General features: G+C 35.3%; 1 pseudogene; it reads right to left on the bottom strand.

The window, feature by feature from the left end:
- Positions 1–807: 807 nt before the first annotated feature.
- On the bottom strand, positions 808–4,953 carry LOC107800115 (uncharacterized; annotated as a pseudogene).
- Positions 4,954–15,624: the final 10,671 nt, after the last annotated feature.

The following is a 15,624-nucleotide window of genomic DNA, read 5'->3' as shown; positions in this document are numbered from 1 at the left end:
ATCATCAATTGAAGATTCGGGAGCCGGATATCCCGAAAATTGCTTTCAGGACCAGATATGGTCACTACAAGTATCTTGTCATGTCATTTGGGCTGACAAATGCCCCAACAGCCTTTATGCATTTGATGCACAGTGTGTTCCGGCCTTATCTTGATTCATTTGCATTGTGTTTAATGACGACATCCTGGTATATTTCCGGTCTCGGGAGGATCATGAGTAGCACCTAATGACCGTGCTTCAAACCTTGAGGGATAAGATGTTGTATGCAAAATTTTCTAAGTGTGAATTCTGGCTTGATTCAGTGGCATTCTTGGGCCACATAGTATCTTGTGATGGGATCAGGGTAGATCCGAAGAACTGAAAATAGGAGCCTTCAATGCTCTCACCTAACATGACCTACCACCTAATACAACATAGAAAACGAAAGAGAATTAAAAATCCCTAGACTTCTCACTGGTTTTTTTTTCTATCTTCGATTTTGAGTTTATACACTGTTTAAGCTTGAGTTTGGCTTCTTAACGGCTAAACAAATGGCTTTTCTTGGTTTCCTGCTCTGCAGAAGGTCAGTGTACACTGACACTCCTTTTTCTTTCAATAATGTGCATTTATTTAGTGATTATGATATCTTCTCCTTCGTCCATGATGCATGTTGGTAATTACTGGATTACCTATTGTGTTCTCTGTTATGCTTGTTAACTTAAATGCTTATCCTTATGATAATCCTTGATTTCTTTAGTGTTGCAAGTTAATTTGTGACTTAGTTGGATAACACCTTCTATAATGAATGGTAAAAATTCAGTTGAACTCTTATATATTTCCTTGCAATCTCATATTTGTTGTTAGCTTTAAAACCTGACAGTGGGGCCACAAATATGAAGAATTTAGAGTTGTCTTAACAATCTCTTGCCTGCTACCTTTTGTAATTACAGGCAAGATTTGTCTCAAGTCACCTCAAGAACAATTGTTTTGCCTCCAAATGGCCGATCTAAATTTAATGGATCTTTAAATATTAGAATATCTCTAAGAGTTTGATCAAGAGCTTCAAAACAGTATTTATGCATCATTGGTGCCTCATTCCAAATGATTAATTTTGCCTTCACAATCAACTTTGCCAAAGGACTACCTTGTTTTATATTGCATGTTGAATCTTCAGTTGGATTTAGAGGGATCGCAAATCTTGAATGAGCAGTTCGACCTCCTGGTAACAAAAGAGAAGCAATATCACTTAAAGCAACATTTATCACTATATCGCCTTTAGATTGTATGCCAGAAGACAATGTTTTCCAAATAAAAGTTTTGCCAGTTCCTCCATGACCATATAAAAAGAATAACCCTCCTTTATCTTCATTCACTGCAGATATGATTTTATCATAAACAGACTTCTGCTCGAATGTTAATTTCATTAAGAATTGTTGATGTTCTTGTGTCATAGAACGCCTATTAAAGCGCAATTCCTCATTAATTAGTCTGTTGGCACCATCAAATTCTTCTTCATTGTAATATGGTCTTGGCATTGTCGGAAAATCGTTAAAGCTTTTTCCATAACCTTTTAAAATCATGTCCAGCTTTTTCAAGCAACGTTTTTTCAATTCATAATCGGTTAGCTCTGCCTCTGCATGACATAATAATGTTAGAGTTCAAAATAAAATATATACTCATACTTAAAACTCAACCATGTAGTTTCATGTATATGTAATTTGTTTGTATGAGCATACCGATCATTGGTTTAATTTATAAAATAACATATCTAAGCACGGATCTGGAGTACTATTTTTAGTTCTTTTAACTACATGTATTAAAATAAGACAAGAGAAAGCTGCAATTTGTGATGTTGTTTAGAACATATAAGAACAAAATGTAGCGAGAAAAGATTGATATTATAAATTGATCAAATTGACTTTATCAAAAGTTAAAAATAGAGAGTTGTCTTCATCTATCATTCTATAATATTCAACAAAGTAGAATATTATAAAAGTTATCATATATCAACATTTATTTCTCGTTTAATCCATATAGCAGTAAAAAATTATTTTAATATGAAAATTTTATATTCTAATACCTGGGTTACTCAATAATGTTCTTTCTTCGTGGAGAATATCTTCTGACAATAACTGCCACGATGATTGCCAAACAATTTCTGGTCGTGACATTGAATTTGATAACAACAACATGACAAATAACTATCTTAGATAAGATGGCATTCCCCAAGTACTTGCTTCCTTTATAGCATCCACATACTCTTTGTCGTCATCCAACAACCCAAGTGCATAACATGCATCTCTAAAAGTAAGATAGCTCTGATTATTAATTCTTCTAAGTTGTTCATACGAAATTGGACCTTTGATTACATTCAACAACAATCTGAGATAATATATCTCTCCGCTCCCTGGAGTAACAAAGAAAATCCTCCCAATAGAAAATGCAGATTTTATCCTCTTTTGCCATTTTTTTAATTTTTGGTTCCACCAAAATTTAAGAGGGAATTCTGCGTAAGTCAAATCTCTTGCATCCAAATAAAGTTTGTTTGCCTCAAACCATCCTAAAAACATCGATTCCTTTACAGTTGGTTTATTGGCAACATTATCAATTGGATCATTATCAGAGAAAATGACACTTTGCTCATTTGGAAGATGGAATGATAGTCTTTCCACTGACGGTTCTCTATGGTGAATTGGGAATTTAAATATTCTCCAAGCAGCTTCACATGGGGATATGTAGCGACAATCATAACACATGTTGATTTCATCAACGGTTGATGAACCATTGTCATGAGTACTTTGAGAAAAAGCAGCAGTTGCACGATCATGACCTTTATTAACATACTTAAATAAGTATTTAATGGATCTTGTTTGATTGCACCACTCCACATTGATATGAGTACCATATTTTAATAATAAGAAGCGATTGTGTGGCACCACATATCTGTTATCCAAATCAATACCATTTTTCATAATTGTTCTACCATTATCCCTTCTTCTATAAACAGGATACCCTTCTTCATCAACCGTTGTTGCGTCAACAAACCTTTTAGGAAAGTGCTTTGTACATCTACCATTCTGCATGCAAGGAGAAGATTTCCTAGCAGAACCACATGGACCATGCATCATTAAATTTTTTACGGCATTGTAATAATTAGGATCACCCACTTCATCTGGTATTTCTGCCGAAATTATTCGATCAATATCTGGCGCAGATGGAAATTTGTTATGCTCATGAAGAAAAAGTAAGATATGAGCATGAGGCAGCCCTTGTTTTTGGAACTCAATGGTATAAATCACTGCATTGGAAATTACGCAAGTTTATTAGGAAAAATAATTATCTGAATCATAGGAAAGAATCATATAAAATTGCCATATTTATTTAAATAAAATTTTAAATATTGTATACCTGCTTTTACTTGTCCAAAAATTTGATTATCTCTCAAATCCTTGATTAAGAGGTCCAATTTAATTTTGAACACCCTACTTAAAATGTCTGGACGATCTTCAGGATTCAAGTTCCTGCTCTCCACAAATCTAGTAATCTCTGGCCACTTAGGATTGCAAGTAAATGTGATAAAAAAATCAGGGTACCCAGCCCATTTGCATATTGCCATAGCATCTTGATAGTTCTAAACCATGTATCGTACACCCCCTGTAAAGCTTGAAGGTAGAATTATCCTTTTACCTTGGGATGAAGGATCGATGTCACCATGCAATATAGCATCTGTTAGGACTTTATAAGAATCAACTCTTAATTGCTTTTGATGAGTCCTTATAAACTTCAACCGAGAAGATTCTATCATTGTATAACCATTAACTAAAAATTGCTGAAATAATCTTCCTGAAGACACAATGGTGGGAACTTCATCTTTTCTTTCCTGAATTCTATAAGCGAAAAATTCTCGCATGCTAACACATTGCCTTCCTCTCGATGATTCTTCACCTTGACTTAAAGGAATGTCCTCTCTGTACCCATCTTCACTATAAGGAAAAAGCAAAGGATATTGTAGACCTAAATATGCAGCATTTAGTTCATTTATCCTTTTTAGTTGTCCAGATTGTGTTTCTATAATGATATCGCGGTCACTTCCAGAAACTTCAAAATCACCAACCACCAAAGCAGCTACTTCTGGTATTGTTGGTAAGTTGTATCTTCTACCATCGGTACCTCTTTTTCCTATTAATCTGAGCTTAACATTGGAGTCTACATTCTCTTGGAATCGATCTCTGACCATCCTAAATGTTTTTGCAAAAACATTATTGTCATCAAGCATTTGTTTCATATCGGAAACAATTTCAGCATGAAGTTTATTAATATTTTGGCCACGACTGAAAAACAAATATATGATATCAATAAAGGTTTCTAAGTTAATTGTTATTTTCATAGTATTATATAATAAAGGTATAAGACTAACCTGATAGCATTGATTCTATTTCTAACTTCATTCTCTGTATCATATATATATAATTGTGCAAATTTTGGAGTAGATCCTTCGGGAGGTAGTAAGCTCCCAATTTGATGATAGTTTTGACCACATAATCTGAATGTTCTTGGCCCTCTTTTCTGGTTGATAGAGACATCAACCTTACCCCCCATTGATGTAAATGAGAAGGTAGAGTTATAACTCCTAATATTTTCTCGAAAATGGCTACTTTTAGCACCTATATTAAAACCATTGCAAAATGATAAATGTGAATATAAGTTGATTTGAACATGTTGATATTAAAAGTTATAATTCCTCTAACCTGATCCAAATAAAAGATGTTCCAAAACTTTAGGAGGCTTCTTAAGATCTGGAAGCTTTATTTTTCCACGATCACAACACATTGTGAAAATAGGTTTTTTTGAGTTGTAATGCTTGCGGATTCTTTCTTCATACCAAAAAAGAGCCCCACACTTTTCGCATTCATATGTAGCATCTCCTATATCCCAGTAATCTATACTTGCAATAGTATATAAAGTGAAAGCCATGAGATTATTGATTTGTTTTATCGAACTGTGTTGTGTGAATAAGGAGTTTTTCATAAGTACCTTCAGTATAAATTTCGCCACATTCAACATCCACCTCTAAGAAAAATAGTAGTTAAATCAATTAATAGGATGGTACGTAGATTTATACATCTATATTTGGCAATATAGATTGTTCTTTAATAATAACAGAAAAGTGCAAAGGTATGGTTGCCATACCTGGATACTCTTCATCATCTTCATATCCTATGTTATTTTGAAACTGCCCTGTTATGTGTAAAATTTATGAGCGTATATTTATCTAAGACTATTACTGCTGCTACCTCTACTCCCCCAATCATCCATAGGCTCTCGTAGAGAAGCTTTCCCTTCATTGCACACTCTACTTAAGGAACTTTAGATTCATATAGCCACATGTAGTATAATGTCAGTATTTAAAGGCAAATCAATATCTCATAGTAACATACGTTGTATGATAGTGTTGTTTATTTCAGCTAAACAAATGGCTTTTCTTGGTTTCCTGCTCTGCAGAAGGTCAGTGTACACTGACACTCCCTTTTCTTTCAATAATGTGCATTTATTTAGTGATTATGATATCTTCTCCTTCGTCCATGATGCATGTTGGTAATTACTGGATTACCTATTGTGTTCTCTATTATGCTTGTTAACTTAAATGCTTATCCTTATGATAATCCTTGATTTCTTTAGTGTTGCAAGTTAATTTGTGACTTAGTTGGATAACACCTTCTATAATGAATGGTAAAAATTCAGTTGAACTCTTGTTACTAGTTATAAGACTTCCGATGTTCTTTTAACCATGCCACCATGCTAACTTGACCAAACTGTGATCTTAGACCCATATGATATTTTGTTGGGAACTTATGTTTGATGCTTATGTATTACACTAATTATGGGGTTAATTATATTATACTACTTGTTGATCCATTCCATCATGAACCTTTATACTTTGAACCATGTTTATTATGTACACTTAAAGATCCAATATATGTTTGTGATTGTACTATCAACTCACTAGTTTTGTTGTTGGGCTACCTGCTTTTAAAAAATGTTCTGTCATCTTGTAATTTTTGAAAACATCACCGTGTAATGAGATTGAATATCCTCTGTTAGTCCTTGTGTTTATGTATCTGCCTAGTTATACTTATGAACATTCTTATCTGCAGGACTCATGCCTAGGCCACTAATAAAGGAGAATTTGAGGAGAAAATCTACTGTTGGCACTCATAGGCTCAAACAATTTCTTAATACATGTTTGACCTATTAAAATGAATGTTATTCTATATTAGTTGATGACCTCTATTTCTATAGGCTTAGTTATGAACCTGGATATTTTGATTAAGAATTTAATGAACTAGTAATCCTACTACTAAATTTGAATCATACTAAGATTGATCTTCTAGCCTACATGTATATCACCCCCTGAACTGACTATGCCAAGTTAAACTTCAATCATGTTTGGGCTGATACATTCACCTATGTAATTGGACTAGTTATCTTGTTATTAGTACCCTACGTATTCCGTGTGAAACCTCCTTTGTTCTGAACTTTTATATTGAATTTGTTGGCTTGACCCTATGCTTCATCTTGTTGTAGTCTTACACTCCTTAGGAATATTTTTGTATGAGCATGATTGTCTTCTCTTGGATTGTTGTACTCATTCCTATTATCAAACAGACCGGGTGATCTCTTTTGTGTTACCTATTATTACATGTTCACAGTAGCATAGTTTTTGATTAGAAGTATACATGCCTAAATCTGTGTTCTATTGTTACAGTTGTATTGAAACTTACAAACGAATGCCTCATTGGCATTTAAACCTATAGGGAGGAATAAGGGTGAGTGGTTATGGGTATTTAGGAGTAAAATTTAATTTGTGCTTGAGATACTCTCCCTAACATAAGCATTACTCGGGGTCCTTGAGACCCTTGTGACCTTTGAAGTACCAGGGGTTCAAAGGGTGTCTTGGCTATAAAGGAATTTTACCTTAACCCCTCAATCATCGACATTTGCTAATCTCTTTAGGGTTAGTATCTAATGAAGAAAATGCTTCACTGTTATTTTCTTTACTCTGTTTGATCTTACAAAGTTTCATTTACATTCTTAACCACTAATATTTATTACAGTTTCATTTTGGCTTTATGTTTGATCTTATCTGCATTTAAACATTTTATTCGGCTTTGTCACTAATTTCTGCCTTTTTCTCTTGAGCATGTAACTGAACTGAGCCTGCTAAGTTTTCAAGGACTCAGGTCCAAGTTCAAGCGTTTGAGTCTAAAGTCATGGGAGCTGTTGCCGCTTGTCCGTTGTTCACTAGGCTTAATCTCTTCAGCCCAAATTACTGAGTCCAATTCCCTTTCCTTCCTCATTATTAGATGAACTGAATTAGTTGTCTTTTTCTTTACATATGTATAATATTAACGATGTTGATTGGATGTTTTATTTACCTTAAGCCCTTTTGGGAACCCAGGCAAGCCAAGATGCATAGGTAATAAATGAAATCACTATTACATTACAATTAGTTCTAGATTTCGGTACTTTGATCATCTATCCTTCATTTCATGAGATTTCATTTTTTTGTCACACTAACCATTTTAATGAAGGTCTTTGAAGTTCAAAACAGATTTGAAAAGCATGTAGTTCTTCTTCTAAAACCCGGAATTGAAAGGGAGATTTCAAAATCAGTTCTTTCTATAAACAAAAATCAACGCGATTGGAATCAAGGCTATTAAACTTTCAACGATTTCTTTTTCTTCAAATATGTTGCTACAAATTGAAACAAATTCCCAAAGGTATATTCAATGGCCCATTTCTAATAGTCTCTACTCTATTAGATTGTTTATAAGTAATCATGTTATGAAGTATTCAACATAGCCATATCTTTCATCTTTGCAAATCTTGTAGATGTAAATATTTTGAAGGGCTTCTACAAATTAAACCTATCTCCTTTTTTCAAAATGCATATATTATTTTCTTTCAAAACGATTAGTTTTAAAAACATGGCATAGAGTAAGTCACATACATTTAGCACTAACTAAAGTATAATGTAGACCTTTAAATTCCCGAACCTAGTCTAAATCCTATGGAGCTATGTCAGGTAGATTTTAGGGGTTCCTAACACCTTCCCCTTAGAAGAACAAGAACCCTTACCCAAATCTCACTGGTTAGCAGGCCAATACGTTATAATCTAATGAACAAATAGGTACCCTAGTATACCTTTAAATATTAGGTGGTGACTCTCTTTTATCATTAACAGGGAAACCACTAGTTGAATCCTATTTTGACTCGTGCAAAATAGGGTGCAACACCTCCCGAAGGGCATTTTTGTCAAAGAATTTTGGGCCACTATAAATAGACGGGAAACACTTTTTAGGAAAAGTTTTGTAATCGATTCGGAGTCGGATTTGAGTCAAACTAGTATCGTTGGACTCGTAATTGAATGAGTTGTCGGATTTCATAACTTTCGTCGGATTCCTTGATATGGGCCCCACGAGCGAATTTTTAATTAATTTCGGGATCTTTTCTTAAAAATATAGTATTTTCTTATAGAATTGATTCCTATAATATTTAGTGATTGTATCGAATTATTTTGGCTAGATTCGAGCCTATCCATGATTGGTTTGCGACTTTCAAGATTCTATCCAAGATTGGTTTTAACTTATTTCCATATATTTTGGTACTAGATTTATTGCTTTCCTAGGTAGTTAAGGTTATGTTTTCCTTCTTCATCGATGTGAGAACCGAGATATCCGTTGCCGAGAGTCGTTTGTATTTCAAAAGAAGCACAAGTCCCCCGCGCGCACCGCGAACGGGACGCGAGAGGCAGGCTTTTAATTTAGTATTCCTTGGCGCTTTCTGCGCCGGGGTTCGTTAATCACCCATCACGCACGCTAGCGAGCGCGCTGGGGATAGGGAGGGAGCCGCGGGGACGGAGGCCGAAGTGCCCCAGCCGCACCGCTTACCAGCAGTTGAACAAGGTTATAATGAAGAACATGTATCTATTGTCGTGCATTGATGACTTATTTGATCAGCTTCAGGGTTTCAGAGTGTTCTCAAAGATTGATTTGCGATCATGTTAAGGCTAAGGCGGGTCACTTAGAATAACCTGTACGCAGTATGTTTGAGCTGTAGCCGTTATATTTTACTATTTTGAGTAATTATTGATTATTTTGGGTTAAGAATTAGTAGTTTTATCAATTTAATCTTAGTTATGGCTTTAATTAGTTCTTCTTCTTTGTTTTCGTCAATTTTTACCATGAGTAGCTAGATTTTCTCTAGGGTTGTGATCCAACCCTAGTGTATAAACCTTATGGGTGATTAATTTAATGCTTATTTATGATTGAGTGTTTATTATTTAGCCTTGTTCATGCATTATTTATAGAATTAATGGTGGCAAACATTGATTCATGCCTATTTGACTTGGTTCTTACTTGAGAAAGAAGGAATTAGTCTAGGAAAAATTGGCTACCAAGAAATTAGGCTAGTTAAGGTTTTGGCTAGTCTAATTAAAGGATTTGAACTAGAGATAAGAAAAATCTAACTTGAGCTCATATCAACTATTTGAATTGATACCCAATTGGGCTTGAGAAAGTAAATTTGAGCAAAATCACTCTATAACCGAGAGGTATTGAGTGGGTAATTTAGAGTAGAGAGTTATAATGCACCCTGATCACTAAAACAAGCATTAACTTGATTTACCCATTTGGTTAGCACATAGGCGAAGGATACATCCCTAGGCCTTTTACCCATTGGATAAAAATAACAAAAACCATTACTCGCTTTCTAGTTTCTACTAAGTTTAATTTTGTTATCGTTAATTTTAGAAGTAGAAAATAAAATCCCTTATTTGGAAGCGCAGTTGAGCTAATTCATATACTCTCATCAAGTGTACACCCTACCACCCATATTAAATCACTATAGAAATTGACCCCAATCCGTATAGATACTATTCTTCCAACGACCGTTTTCACTCACTATTGAGTGTGGATTGGACGTGGATCAGTGAGCTCTCTGATGATGTCTAAAAACTAATATAGCTCGGTGGATTTTGGTGTTTTCTTTTGTTGTTATATTCGTTTTATCCCTACAATTGGCGATTATGTAATTCTTTCGGATTGGTTGCTTTATTGAATATTGGTATTTTGCATGTACCTGTATGTTTATGATTTTTTATGCTGAAAAATATAAATTGCAGGTAGAAGTTGGGATTAATGTATGTGGGTCGACAATGCTTACAATTTATTTACTCTTATTTAATAGTTTTTTGATACAAATACTATCACTCATGTTGGCCTGAACACCTTCGAATCATGTGAGTTCTTCTCTGTTTGTTTATGTAAGCATATTCAATTGTATATAGCTAATTATAGTTATGATTGTTTTTGTTTTTGTTTTTGTTTTTATGTGAATTTACTCTTAAATGTTTTTTTCAATTAATTATTTGACTTTAAACTTATTATGGTAAAAACTCATTAAGATGTTGATCGACTTTTTTACTGAATTTTTTTCCCAATAAATTAATCCAAATTATTAAACCAGACAATTGGATATCTATAAGAACTTAAGTACTAAAGTCAATCTATAAGAACTTAAGTACTAAAGTCAATCTATAAGAACTTAAGTACTAAAGTCAAAGTGACCTAACATTTCAGCGGGAACATTAGACGTACAAGTATCTTTAGGAGTCGGGTAACATTGTAATTAGTGTTTTGTCTAGATTTTTTAGTTGGGTTAGAAATTATTTTTCTATTTAAGTTAGGGATAGTCGATATGAATATTTGATTCCAATTTTTCATCAATGTTCCAAAGAAAAAAGATACGTATAAATACACAAATACCAAGATTGCACAAACACACTCTTAGGCAATTTATTCAAAACTGCAACAATTGTTAAATTAGAAGATTTCTCTTCAGTTCCTACCTCTGCGGTTGCTTTCTCTTTAAAGTTCATATTGATAATAATTTCTTCTAATTTCAAATTATGTTACTTAGTAGTTTTTATTCTTTTTTCTAATATTGTATGATTTGTTGGTAAGGACTTCTTTGATGTATGATTTTTTTCCTTTACAGATAAAAATGTATGATTTTAAGGTGTATAAATTTGTTGAACTTTTTAATTTTTTATTCTATGACTCATAATGTTTGAATAATATTTATGTAATTTTAAAATAAAATTATATACACTAACATATGATACATGCGCAAAGAGCGTACCTTAAAACTAGTTACATGTAAAAAGGATTTTAGTGCCTGAGGGTTACCTTACATACTACCGTGACTAGCGCATTATAGTTTCAAATCCACAAAATCGCACATAGAGATGAGAGATTTAGGTTGCTAACGTATCTCTTGATTCAAAAATAATTCTCTTTCTCTCTCGCACAGATCTGTCATTAACAGCCATGGAAGTTCATCTCAAAACTTTAAACTGGAATGTGAATATATTCAAAAACAATAACAAAAATTTGATGCGAGTATCGAAAAGAAAACCCGATATTGTTTCAAAACATTGCAACACAAAAAATCAAAAGCAACAGGAAAATCAAATCGAGCAGGAAAAGAATTTACGACAGTACAGAAGCAGATACAACGTGGGTTCATTGCCAGTTACAATTTGTTGTAATGCTTCATACAACTTTCATATAATATCGTACAACTCAACTTATCGTACAACTTTCATATAATATCGTACCACTTTCATACAATTTATCATACAACTTTTGTACTATATTCATATAATTTTTTATATATCTTCCGATGGCGATAATGACAATCATGCTCCACATAAAACTTTCATACGACTTCCACACAAAATATTATATTTTTTACTATAAAAAGCATATAATTTATACTACAACTTGCATACAATTATGTTATTGTATGTACTTCGTATGTCATTTGGATTTATAGTGTATGTGGTGTGTATATCAATGTATGCCCAGTAACACATCTGATCTACAAATAACATATACCCGACATATAAAATACATACAACTTACTGTTCTTCTTTCTCTTCGAGTTTTAATGGAAAAGTCCAACCAAAACTAACTCTATTTATTTTCACCAAACTCTCTCTAAATTGAGATATAAACTCTCAATCATTTGCAACAACACCTAATCCAAACTAATAATTATTTCACAAAATTCGATTCTCGAATTTAAAATTTCGAAACTTTTTAATGCATCTCAAAACTTTTTAATGGCTATCAATAGAATATCTTAAAGGGAGAAAGGGTTGTTGAAATGGAATTAAAAAAGGGAAGAAGATTTTGATCGTGATTATTGGGGTGGGGTTAGCAAAGATGTCAGGGGAGAGGGACGCTGATAGGAGCGATTATTACCATTTTGTATATGGTAAAAACCGGTTAGTCCTTCGTACGAACTGGTCAAAATGGTAATGCATTGGATCGAAGAAGCATCTTCATAATCAGGTTGAGGTCCGAAGTCAGATCACCAAGCTTCGAGCCCTAGGAACCAATCAATGTCGAGCTTGATATCATTATCGAGCTCGAATCCAAATCGAACTATGATGCAAAGTGAAGTTATCGAGCTTATGAGGCAGAAACCGACCAACACTGACCCCGAATCAATACAAGGAGCCGGGTCAGAATCGAGCTCGAGTCGAGATCGAGAGCTCCAGTCAAGATCGAGAGCTCGAGTCAAGATCGAGACCTCGAATCAAGATCGAGAGCTCGAGTCAAGATCGAGAGCTCGAGTTTATACCAAGCTCGAATCAATATCGAGCTCATAAACAAGAGTCGTTGCAATCCTATTAGAGGAGAGAATCCCGACAGGAATTATAGAAAAGCTGATTTATCATGGGTCTCCCACTATGTATTTTTAAATATATCTAAAGTAGGATCCCTCCACTATAAATGAGATGATTATTATTTCTGAAAGCATCAAGTTTTGGTATACATTGTAACTGAGATATCATACACTCATACATTGAAGAGTTATCCTTTTCAGCTTGATAAATCGATTCATCTTGCTTAATATGTAAATCATCTTCTTCCCAACTTTGCTTATTTTTCATTCTCTACAGTCAACACTTGATATTTCTATTCTTTCTTATGATTCGTATCAAATTATACCACATACCCTTAGAACTATGTATAAATTTAACTCTATCTGTTTTTCGGGTAAATAGTTTGGCGCTGACCGTGGGGCTAAGGATAGCAGTGGTTATTTGATACGAATCTGCAAAAACACGCCGTTTTGCGCTTGTTTCCGGAAGTGTCTTTGATTTCGGATTATCAACGACTAAACTATCAATTAAATGTCTTTACCAATCGACAATGAAGCTGGTCTTCAAGATGAGACTAATAACTTAACACCCAATACCAAAAGGCCGCTTGTCAATGCCGTTGGAGCTCGAATCGAAGTGCTGATAGATATTAATTCGCATGTGGCCATTGAGGCGAACCTACATTCTAAACCTGAAAGTAGCATACATGGTGGCACTCAGTATGCAGCTCGAGATATCCCATAACATCGAGGAAAATGACGTCAGCTTGCGTATGATTTTTGAAATGTTGCAAGCTCAACAGGCAGCGATAGCTCAGTTGCAGAGTCAAACCCAGATACCGAGCAGGCCGGAGCCCAGTCAACCCCGAGAAATTGCCCATACAACGGAACCAGCTATAGTGAAATCAAATGAGCAGGAGTTGGGGACTAATCCCGAAATTGCTAAGATGTTCGAAGAACTGACCAAACGAATAGAATTGGGAGAAAGGAGGATCGAAGCAAACGACAAAAATATGGAAACATACAACTCCAGGGTTGATCAGATCCCGGGGGAACTTCTGTGTATTGATGCATCCGCCATCATGTCGGCTATCGTACGTATCAAAGACACTAAATGGCCTCAACCCATGCAGACCGATCTTGCCCAGAGGAATCCCAATCGAATGTGCGAATATCATGGCACCCATGGCCACAGAACAGAAGATTGCAGGCAACTAAGAGAGGAGGTAGCCTAGTTATTCAATAAAGGGCACCTTTGAGAAATTTAAGTGACAGGGCGTTGAACTATTTCAAAAACAGGGATTTCGGCAAACAAAAAAAAAACAAGAAGAACCACAACATGCCATCCACATGATCATCGGCGTCGTGGACACCCCTCAAGGGCCGGTGCTTAAACGCACTAAGACATCGATTATGAGAGAAAAGCAACCTCGAACTCAAGATTATGCACCCATAGGAACTTTGTCCTTCAATGATGAAGATGCAGAAGGAGTCATACAACCTCATAACGATGCACTGGTAATATCAGTACTTATGAATAAAACTAAAGTTAAGCGTGCATTAATTGATCCAAGTAGCTCGGCCAACATCATTAGGTTGAAGGTTGTCGAACAGCTCGGTTTATAGGACCGGGTCATACCCGCAACCCTGGTTCTAAATGGATGCAATATGGCATGTGAAACTACCAAAGGTGAGATAATTCTGCCGATAAACGTGGTCGGGACCATCAAGGAAATGAAGTTCCACGTAATCGAAGGTGACATGAGGTACAACGCCCTTTTTGGAAGGCCATGGATCCACAACATGAGAGTTGTACCTTCGATCCTACACTAGGTTCTTAAATTCCCTAACATCGGGGGGAGTCAAAACAGTGTACGGAGAACAACCGGCCACAAAAGAGATGTTTGCCATCGAGGAAGCGAATCTGATATCCTCGCCTTCACCAATAAAGGGATAGGACTCAAAAGGGAAATGAGATGCCAAATAGCAATCACAGACATCAGCTTTAACCTAACCAGAAAATCAGAAGATCGATGAAGATGATGATCAAAGAATCCTTCGTTCTTCCCGATGATTCCGACGCTACCCAATCAATGATTGAAGAGTTGGAGCAAGTCATACTAATCGAGCATTTTCCCGAACGAAAGGTATACATGGGAACGGGATTAACCCCTGAACTTAGGAAAAGGCTTATTCAATTTCTTATCAATAACATAGATTATTTTGCTTGGTCCCATTTAGATATAACAGGGATCCCACCGGATATAATGACGCATCGGCTAAGCCTGGACCCTAGGTTCAAACCAGTAAAGCAAAAAAGAAAACCCTAGTCCGAGTTAAAGCACACATTCATAAAGGACGAGGTAACTAAACTTCTCATAATAGGGTCCATTCGGGAGGTGAAATATCCCGAATGGTTAGCAAATGTAGTTGTAGTTCCTAAAAAACGGAACAAACTTAGAATGTGTGTAGATTACAAGTATTTAAACAAGGCATGCCCCAAAGATTCTTTTCCACTACCGAACATCGATCGTATGATCGATGCCACGGCCGGCCACGAGGTCCTTACTTTTTTCGATGCCTATTCCGGGTATAATCAAATCCAAATGAAACCGGAAGACCAGGAAAAGACTTCATTTGTCACCAAATATGGAACATATTGTTATAATGTGATGCCCTTCGGGCTAAAAAATGCAGGAGCTACTTACCAACGCCTAGTAAATAAAATGTTCGAGGAACAAATAGGTAAATTAATGGAAGTTTATATTAATGACATGCTAGTTAAGTCCCTGCGCGCAGAGGACCATTTGGCTCATTTGCAGGAAACATTCGAGATTTTAAGGAAATACAACATGACGCTCAACCCCGAGAAATGTTCTTTCGGGGTCGGTTCGGGCAAGTTCCTAGGCT

Source organism: Nicotiana tabacum, chromosome 23, assembly GCF_000715075.1.
Source record: "Nicotiana tabacum cultivar K326 chromosome 23, ASM71507v2, whole genome shotgun sequence".
Taxonomy (NCBI): Eukaryota; Viridiplantae; Streptophyta; class Magnoliopsida; order Solanales; family Solanaceae; genus Nicotiana; species Nicotiana tabacum.
Note: the sequence above shows the minus strand (reverse complement) of the source record. Positions and strands in the feature narration are given on the sequence as shown.